The sequence below is a fragment of the Astatotilapia calliptera genome, chromosome 4 (assembly GCF_964374335.1).
Source record: "Astatotilapia calliptera chromosome 4, fAstCal68.1, whole genome shotgun sequence".
NCBI lineage: Eukaryota > Metazoa > Chordata > Actinopteri > Cichliformes > Cichlidae > Astatotilapia > Astatotilapia calliptera.
Window position 1 is genome coordinate 30,660,780 of NC_137425.1, and position 8,226 is coordinate 30,669,005.

The following is an 8,226-nucleotide window of genomic DNA, read 5'->3' on the forward strand; positions in this document are numbered from 1 at the left end:
CAACGCATTCATGAAAGTATGATTATGAGTGGTTGGAAAACAGCTCACATTGTGAAGATGAAAATAAATCCAAACAGACGGGATCTGCAGCTGCATCAAAAGGGTTAACCGTCTGGGTCCATGAGACTAAGAAGTGTGTGTGTCCGTGTGTGTGCGTTGGGGTGGGGGGTCAGTAAGTGCAGCTCTATAATGTCAGTCAGTCTTGGAGTGTGAACATGTTTGAAAGCAGCAGCAACGAGGGAGGAAGGAGGAGAGAGAGAAGAAGGGCAAAGCCAGAGAGAAGTGGAGGAGGGGTGTCTGGTAGAGAGGGAAGGAGGGAGACAGAAAGAGAGGGGGAGGAGAGACAAGCCGAGTGTGCACAATATTCATTCAAACTGACAGAGGCTGTGTGTGTGTGTGTGTGTGTGTGTCCCAGTTTGCATTTCCCATTGCTCCATAGTCTCTCTCTCTCTCTCGCTCTCCCTCTCTCTCTCGCCAGACAGTCTGCAGTTTAAAGCAGTAGGAAGAAGACACCGGAGAGCCCACCGGAGAGGAAGAAAAGCAAGAGAAAGAGTGTTTTAAGCGACAGGCAAAGAGGAAGAGGAACAGGAAAAGGGAGGAGAGAGGAAGTAAGGAAAGAGCAGGGATTTGTTGAGAAGGTGGTAAGAGAAAGAAGACGGACGGGAGGATGAAAGAAAGAGGGAGAGAGAGACAGAGTGGTGGTTCTGTGGGAGGGGGAAAGAAGGTGTAGAGACAGAGGAATGCAGAAAAAGAAGGGGAATGCTTCTGCTGGCGATGATGAAGGAGGTAAGTCAGTTTGGACCTTTAAATTTTAAATATGTGTATGTTTTTTCCCGGCTGATTGTTGTGCCTGCGGCTGAGCTCTGATCCCACAGCAGCCCTGACATCTACTTTCCATTGTTGCTCTGTGGGAGAGGCCGCTCGCCGGCGGACATGAATGCGATGTGACAGTGTGTCAGCGGATGTTTGCCGACACTGATGTGTGCATGCATGATGCAACACCAAGGAGGAACGCCCAAAGAGGCAGGGAAAGAGTGCAGAGAGGGCATGGAAGTGGATGTAGTACAGGACAGCGAGGCTGCACGCTAACACAGCAGCGAGTGCGTTCACACAGTGGGGCTTTTCATTCATAATTTCGCATGTGTGTGTGTGTGTGTGTGTGTGTGTGTGTGTGTGTGTGTGTGTGTGTGAAGGATGTGCATGTTTTTACAAGTATCCATGGTTGTTAGGTTTGTGCATGGAGATGTGTTGAATATTTTGTGTGTGCTGTATGTATGCGTGCATGCACTTGGCTATCCCAGTGGAAGTGAATGACAATTAGATTAAAGTATTGATTTAGTCTGGGCCAGGTAGGGAGATGCCGTCTCAGTCACACACCCAGCAGCAAACTGGGGGGAAGGGCCATCACCATTCCCATTACACACACACACACACACATGCACGCACGCACGCACACACACATATCTACGTGCATTAATAATTTTATTAAAAGTATAAGTCTGCTGCTTAAAGGTACCATTGGAAAACAAATCATCTTCAACAGAAACATAAAGACACGCGTTCCAAAACGCACATAAACACAAATATCTGTGCAGTTTGCATTTCTAATGTTGACCTTAAATGGTAAATGGCCTGTATTTGTACAGCGCTTTACTAGTCCCTAAGGACCCCAAAGCGCTTTACACATCCAGTCATCCACCCATTCACACACACATTCACACACTGGTGATGGCAAGCTACATTGTAGCCACAGCCACCCTGGGGCGCACTGACAGAAGCGAGGCTGACGGACACTGGTGCCACCGGGCCCTCTGACCACCACCAGTAGGCAACGGGTGAAGTGTCTTGCCCAAGGACACAACGACCGAGACTGTCAGAGCTGGGGTTCAAACCGGCAACCTTCCAATTACAAGGCGACCACCCAACTCTTGAGCCACGATCGCCCGAAATCGAAAGTCAGCCTCTGTTTCAGAACTCTGTGAACACACTCACAAAAACACACATGGTTCAACTGTGAAAGACTCACTCTTACACACACGCACACGCACAAACACACAAACAAAGATACCCATATGCACAAACATTGCTTAGACTCTTATTCACAACGTCCATTATAAAAACAAATAAACATGCTTGTACACAAACACATGCACACACGGGCTAATTTAACCTAGCACAGAAACAAACTTTCACTGAACCTCGCGCAGGCTCAGCAGTGGCTTCCTCAGTAATGGCAATGCCTCCCTTGAACTCATTCACTGGGTGGGTCATGGGTTCAAGTCCCAGGTGGGGGAGGGGGAGCGAGTGGGACAGTGGCTTTAAAGGAGGAAAGTATGGAGGGAGAGACAAGGCCCACCACTCACTCTGTTGCTCGTTTCCCCTCCCACCACCAAGTCTCTCTTTACCCCCACCCCGTTCCTTTACTTTGCCACAATCTGTTCTCTCATTCAGACACACATGTGCTCACATGCAGCCATGCATGCACACACAGAAATATGCAGGAAGTGACTATGCAATCTCTGCTGTGTGTGTATTTTTGTGCATGTGTGGCAGGTTACTCTGTGCATCCTTGTTCTGTATGTGTTATCTGTTACTTGGGCCAATATTAAAACACCACTATTTGTATGGCTGCTATTAAGATTTCCATGGTAATGAATATATATGTGTGTGTGTGTGCGTGTGTGCGTGTGTGCGCGTGCTCTCAGGCTTATTTGTGATGTATATTCTCTGGCCACTCAACCCAAACTGAAAAATTGTCAAACACACATTCACAGCACACTGCAGAGTACGGCAAAGGTGTCAGATTTGATCACAGCAGGAGCATCTACAAACTATTTTTAGCTTTTCCCCATGTGCCCTTGAGCAAGACACTCAACCACCTAGCTGCGCGCACTGCTGTTCAGCAGTTCTGATCAGCATTGAAACATGCTCAGATTTTTATATGAGGAGGAAAATGCTTTTGAAACAGATTTTCAGTTCTTATGCTTGCAGCGTTTCCTCGGATGGGAGAAAAATCGGACAAAAATGGAGCAAATGTTAAAGAGGTCTAATTATGTAGCTTCAGGTCATATAATCACCAGTAAGTGTTGGTGACACAGAAAGTTTGGTCTGCAAATTGTGTATATAAGGATTGATTTTTATTTTTGCATATTCAGGTTTAAATGTTGCTCCCTTTAAAAAATGTGAGGAAAGAGCTCAGTCAAACATGCTCACGTGCAGACATGTGCTCATACAGCTACACATACTCACAGAAGGATCCTTGCACTTGTTTTGTGGCTTTAGCTTGATTGGAGATCTAAAACCAAAAACCTGAAACAAAAAAAAAAAAAATCCCCCCAAAACAACAAAAAACGGCTCTTTTAACTCGATATGGAGCAAACATGCATGACATTTGCTGGTGCACATGAGTTCGAAAATACACACACAGCCTCTCTTTCATAAGGAAACAAAAGCGGCTGACCTTTGACCTTTACCATTCAGTCTGTCTGGAAAATACCATGCCTGGAATCGATCAACACTCCTCTCACCCAGACAGCCAACACCCCCATCCACCACCACCTTCTTATTCTCTTCACTCACCCTTGAATTCCCCCACCCAGCTCCCTTCTCCCACCTCTAGTCCTCCATCAACACACAACCAGCTCCGCTGCATTTATGCTATGAACTTGTAGCATAACAGCCTTAAGGTCTTATAGCATGACCACACACGCAGTCATACAGGCCACATTAGAGCATTTCTTTTATCTGTGTTCTGTGGATTTATGATGCCTTTTGAGTGATATAGATTCCCACCACCATTACTGTACAGCATTTAGGTTGCAGGTGCTTCTTCAAAAAATGAAGCAAAGCTCCTTAGCAAAATAATGTGAATACTTCATTAATGTAATGATTGCCCTCTCTGCCATTTTTCAAATGCATTCAGATGCTAAGGACACCAAAACATGTCCTTTGCCAATACTTCTTATTCTCTTTTGTGCTTGTCACAACAAAAATAACATGTGTTCAAACACATTTAACAACAACAGATTTCTTAGTTTTTAAAAAGTAAATAAATATCAAATTTGCTAAATTGTATAACTAATATGTCACTTTTCTCAAACTATGTAAAAAAAAGTGCAAGTACTCTGTTGTAACATGTTATATCCAGTATATCCATGTTACATCACAGTATTGTGGGAAGGTTCGTTATGCTGCTTATCCAGCCATTGTATGCTTAAGCTAGTCTTCAGCTGCGTCTTAACATGCTCTTTCACTATGTGGGCCAGTGTAGCCTGTGCTTATCCTACTGGTCATGCAAACGACACTCATGTTGGAATATGTAAAGTACTATTCATATCTTTGACAAACCCAGGAAAGCATTTTGTTTCCGTATGTCTTTCTTTCAATTAAAATTCACATCATCACTGGGAGGCGAACAGATTGAATAACAGATGAATATAAACCAGTCACACTTCAGAAATGAGACATCACACCTGGGTCACTTCTCATGTCTGTGTCATGTCAATGTCATTTTGCATGTCATGTTTACACAAATGGCACCACTTGATTTCTTGGCTCAAGATGGCTTCAAAGCACCCTGTGAAAATAATTTCTATCATAATGTAGGGCAGAAAATTTTGGCACAGAATATCAGGTCAGTTCCCATAACAACTCAATTTAGTATTTTCAAGGATCTGAAATGGCCAGAGTGGTTAATCAGAAGGTTGGCTCATTGAATGCTCATATTAAAGTGTCATGGGGAAAGATACTGAAAACCTAAATTGCCATCTGTTGCTGTGTGTGTGTTTGTGAGAGACAAAAAAGAGCACTTAAAAGATAGATTAAAAAAACTAAATATAAAGCCCTGTCTGAATAGGTGAAGGTGGCTTAGAGTGTAAAAAGTACTTTGAGTACATTACAGTGAAAAAGACATGCAAAAGGAGTTGGTGGAGGTCATTTCTTCTAGATTTGCATAGACAGTAAATTATTTATATATATATATATATATATATATATATATATATATATATATATATATATATAAAGGACAATCCAGCACATAACAGCAGGGTGCAAGATGCTAGCAGGCAAGGCATACATGGAACGCCATAACCAAGTGGCCGGCATAGTGTACAGGAACATCTGTGCCGAGTATAACCTGGAAGTACCGAGGTCAAAATGGGAGATGCCCCCAAGGGTGGTGGAGAATGACCGAGCTAAGATCCTGTGGGACTTCCAGATACAGACGGACAAAATGGTGGTGGCTAACCAACCGGACATAGTGGTGGTAGACAAACAGAAGAAGACGGCCGTAGTGATCGATGTAGCGGTTCCGAATGACAGCAACATCAGGAAGAAGGAACACGAAAAGCTCGAGAAATACCAAGGTAATGGTGGTCCCCGTGGTAATCGGAGCACTAGGTGCGGTGACTCCCAAGCTAGGCGAGTGGCTCCAGCAGATCCCGGGAATAACATCGGAGATCTCTGTCCAGAAGAGTGCAGTCCTGGGAACAGCTAAGATACTGCGCAGGACCCTCAAGCTCCCAGGCCTCTGGTAGAGGACCCGAGCTTGAAGGATAAACCGCCCGCAGGGGCGTGCTGGGTGTTTTGTTTATATATAATCTTATCTTTGAAGCGTATTCAAATATTTCATAGAAACGGCGCTCTACATTTCCCCCCTAGCTTTTTTTTGTGTATATAATTGATTGATTTCTACCTGTATACACCAATTATCCCACATCTTTGGCCTTGTCTTTCAGCTGCAGCTGTAAGAAGAGTCCAGTGTCACAGTCAGCTGGCACAATGTCACAAACAATCTGGTGCAGGTAAGTCATTTCGATTTGTAACCAGTGATCTAGCAATAACAGGAAAAAATACAATGGTGGAAGACAGCATGAAACCTACAACATGGCTGCTTCTGTTAGACAACTAATTCAAATGCTTTGACTCAACTTGGTAATTAAGTCAGAGGGTTGAGTTTTCACTGATCTTTAGGGCAGTGTTTGCAGTAATTAGATTCCCACTTGTTGTTATACTGAAAATGCTTCCTGAAACTTGAAACTTTCAGATCGCTACTGTTTTGCACCATGATGTTTTTATTGCGACTAGATATACTAACACAAATGACAGACTTCTAATATTTTATATTTAGTTTAATGCCTCAAAATGTAGAATCTATTACCTAGATATTTGTTCAGCATTTCCATTTATTGCCCAATTCCAAATATCTCCAGCGTAATGTCATTGCACAGTCTAAATTTGTTCTGTAGCTGTTTGAGATATTAAAGCAGGTTTAGGTACCTTTGCTATATGCTGCATCATTAATCAAAATGTGTGGGTGCACCTGCAGAGCTCTTGTCACTTCCTATTTAGCGTCTTCGTTGGTTCATCCTGTCATGGCTGTCCACCCCTTGCAGCACTTCGGGACAGGCTGTTTGTTAGCTTGCTGTCAGCCTGTGTTTTTCAAGTCTTGGAGAACATTCAACGCTGTCGGTGAGTTTGTGACTCAGAGAAAACCATCGACTGTTGAGTGTACCCTAACACTTGAGATCACAACAACTCACAACACCACGTACCAAGAAATGTGTAGCACTCAGATATTACATAGTAATTTTTAGCAAAACACAGAAGTAAATACTAGCATTAACAATGGCTGCAGTCTATTAAGGTGTCACAAAATTCCATGAACAGTCTTACTTATTTAAAGCTTGTTAAATAGTCACAACTTTTACTCTGTTTATTCATGTTTCTGGATATAAAATTTCCTCCTCATTTTTGTGTCCCCAAACACAAATTTTCTTCTGAATGCACTCATACTGCATTTAGGCAATTAAGTGATGTAAATAATATGAATATTTGACCATTTTAAGGCTAACAAAGTCTTCATTTAGAGGCTGGAGGGATTGTTGTTGGCATAAACGCTTTTTCAGCTCACACATCAGACACCGTTTAAAACCTAAAAGGGTTGATCTTTTTACCTCAATTGTGCTATTTTAATCACATCTATAGAAGCCACTTGGCTAGATTTAAGCCCTGAAAAGTAATTAGTAATGTTTAAGCTGAAAAGTACACAGATTTAGTTTACACAAGAAAAACTGGAAACAAAAACGACTGGATCAGGTAAAAAATAATATTCATATTAGTTAATATATCAAAGGCGAGGGGAAATGACGAACATGCCGACAAACTGTCCCAGCTGTAAAAACAAAATGTAAAAGTGCCGCACAAACCGGAAATGGACACTATTTCACTTCTAAATAAAAGATGTGCCCGTTGAAAACTGCAGCCTAGATGCAACTTTTACTTTGAAGGCGAACGACCTCCACTTCCGGTTCGTGTTGAACTTGGATTTTCGCAGGGCTAGTAGCTAGCTAGTATTTGCAGACAAACGTGAAAAAGTACAGTCAGTGGTGGCGGTGTGTTAGGAGCCAAGGTTTTCAGTGCATCACCAGTGCATCAAAACATTTTTCAGCAGCAAAGTGTGGTTGTATAACGTACAATATTGTTGGACAACCCTTGAGCACCGTGTCCATGATGTCAATGAGCCTCAATAAAAAGCTATTTTTTGTTCTGTGGGTGTGTTGAGCTGTGCTTAATTTAGGTTTTATTCCAGTATCTTTGTATACCAAAATCTGGGTTTCCCCACACATTTTTCAAAAGTAATAATTTGTTTTATAAACTTTACTAAAGATAATCAAATAATATTTTCTGTACAAAAAGTGTCCAGGTCAAGTTGTACTTTAATATGTTTTTCACCCTTTTTATCACACACAGGAAGCATGTATCCAATTGTTTTGTGAATAATGTATCACTTTGTTTCTGATTGACTGTTGCTTATTGTTACATTGTATAAAGCTCTGCCTTGGCCAGTTCTAATCCAGTGCATGATTCCGGCTCACATTCATCGCTGTCGGTGGGTTAGTAATGCCATAAACTCGCCGGGCGATGAATGACAACTGTGTCCATGCTTGGCTGCGGTTCCTGATGTCTTCTTTTTTTCTTTCAGCTGCTTGTATCTACTTAACTGATGGATTGTTTGTGTTGTTTTTCTAAATGAAATATGAACCCCAAAAGAAAATAAAGATTTTCAAACAGATTCAAATTACTGTCATATTTGGTGTGTCACAAGATGCATGATTATTTTAGAAGGACTGTCAGTGTAATTTTTCGTTTCTCTGTTATGAATTCTGATAATAAAAAACAAGAAGGAAAAACAGATACAAAACTAGAATATTTTAAGGATGTTGT

The 8,226-nt window shown here is 42.0% G+C and overlaps 1 long non-coding RNA gene across 1 annotated transcript; it reads left to right on the forward strand.

The window, feature by feature from the left end:
• The first annotated feature begins 207 nt into the window (after positions 1 to 207).
• On the forward strand, positions 208 to 8,074 carry LOC145428361 (uncharacterized). Its single transcript, XR_013908649.1, has 2 exons — positions 208 to 786; positions 5,739 to 8,074. It is a non-coding gene; the product is annotated as an uncharacterized LOC145428361 (long non-coding RNA).
• The last annotated feature ends 152 nt before the right edge of the window (positions 8,075 to 8,226 follow it).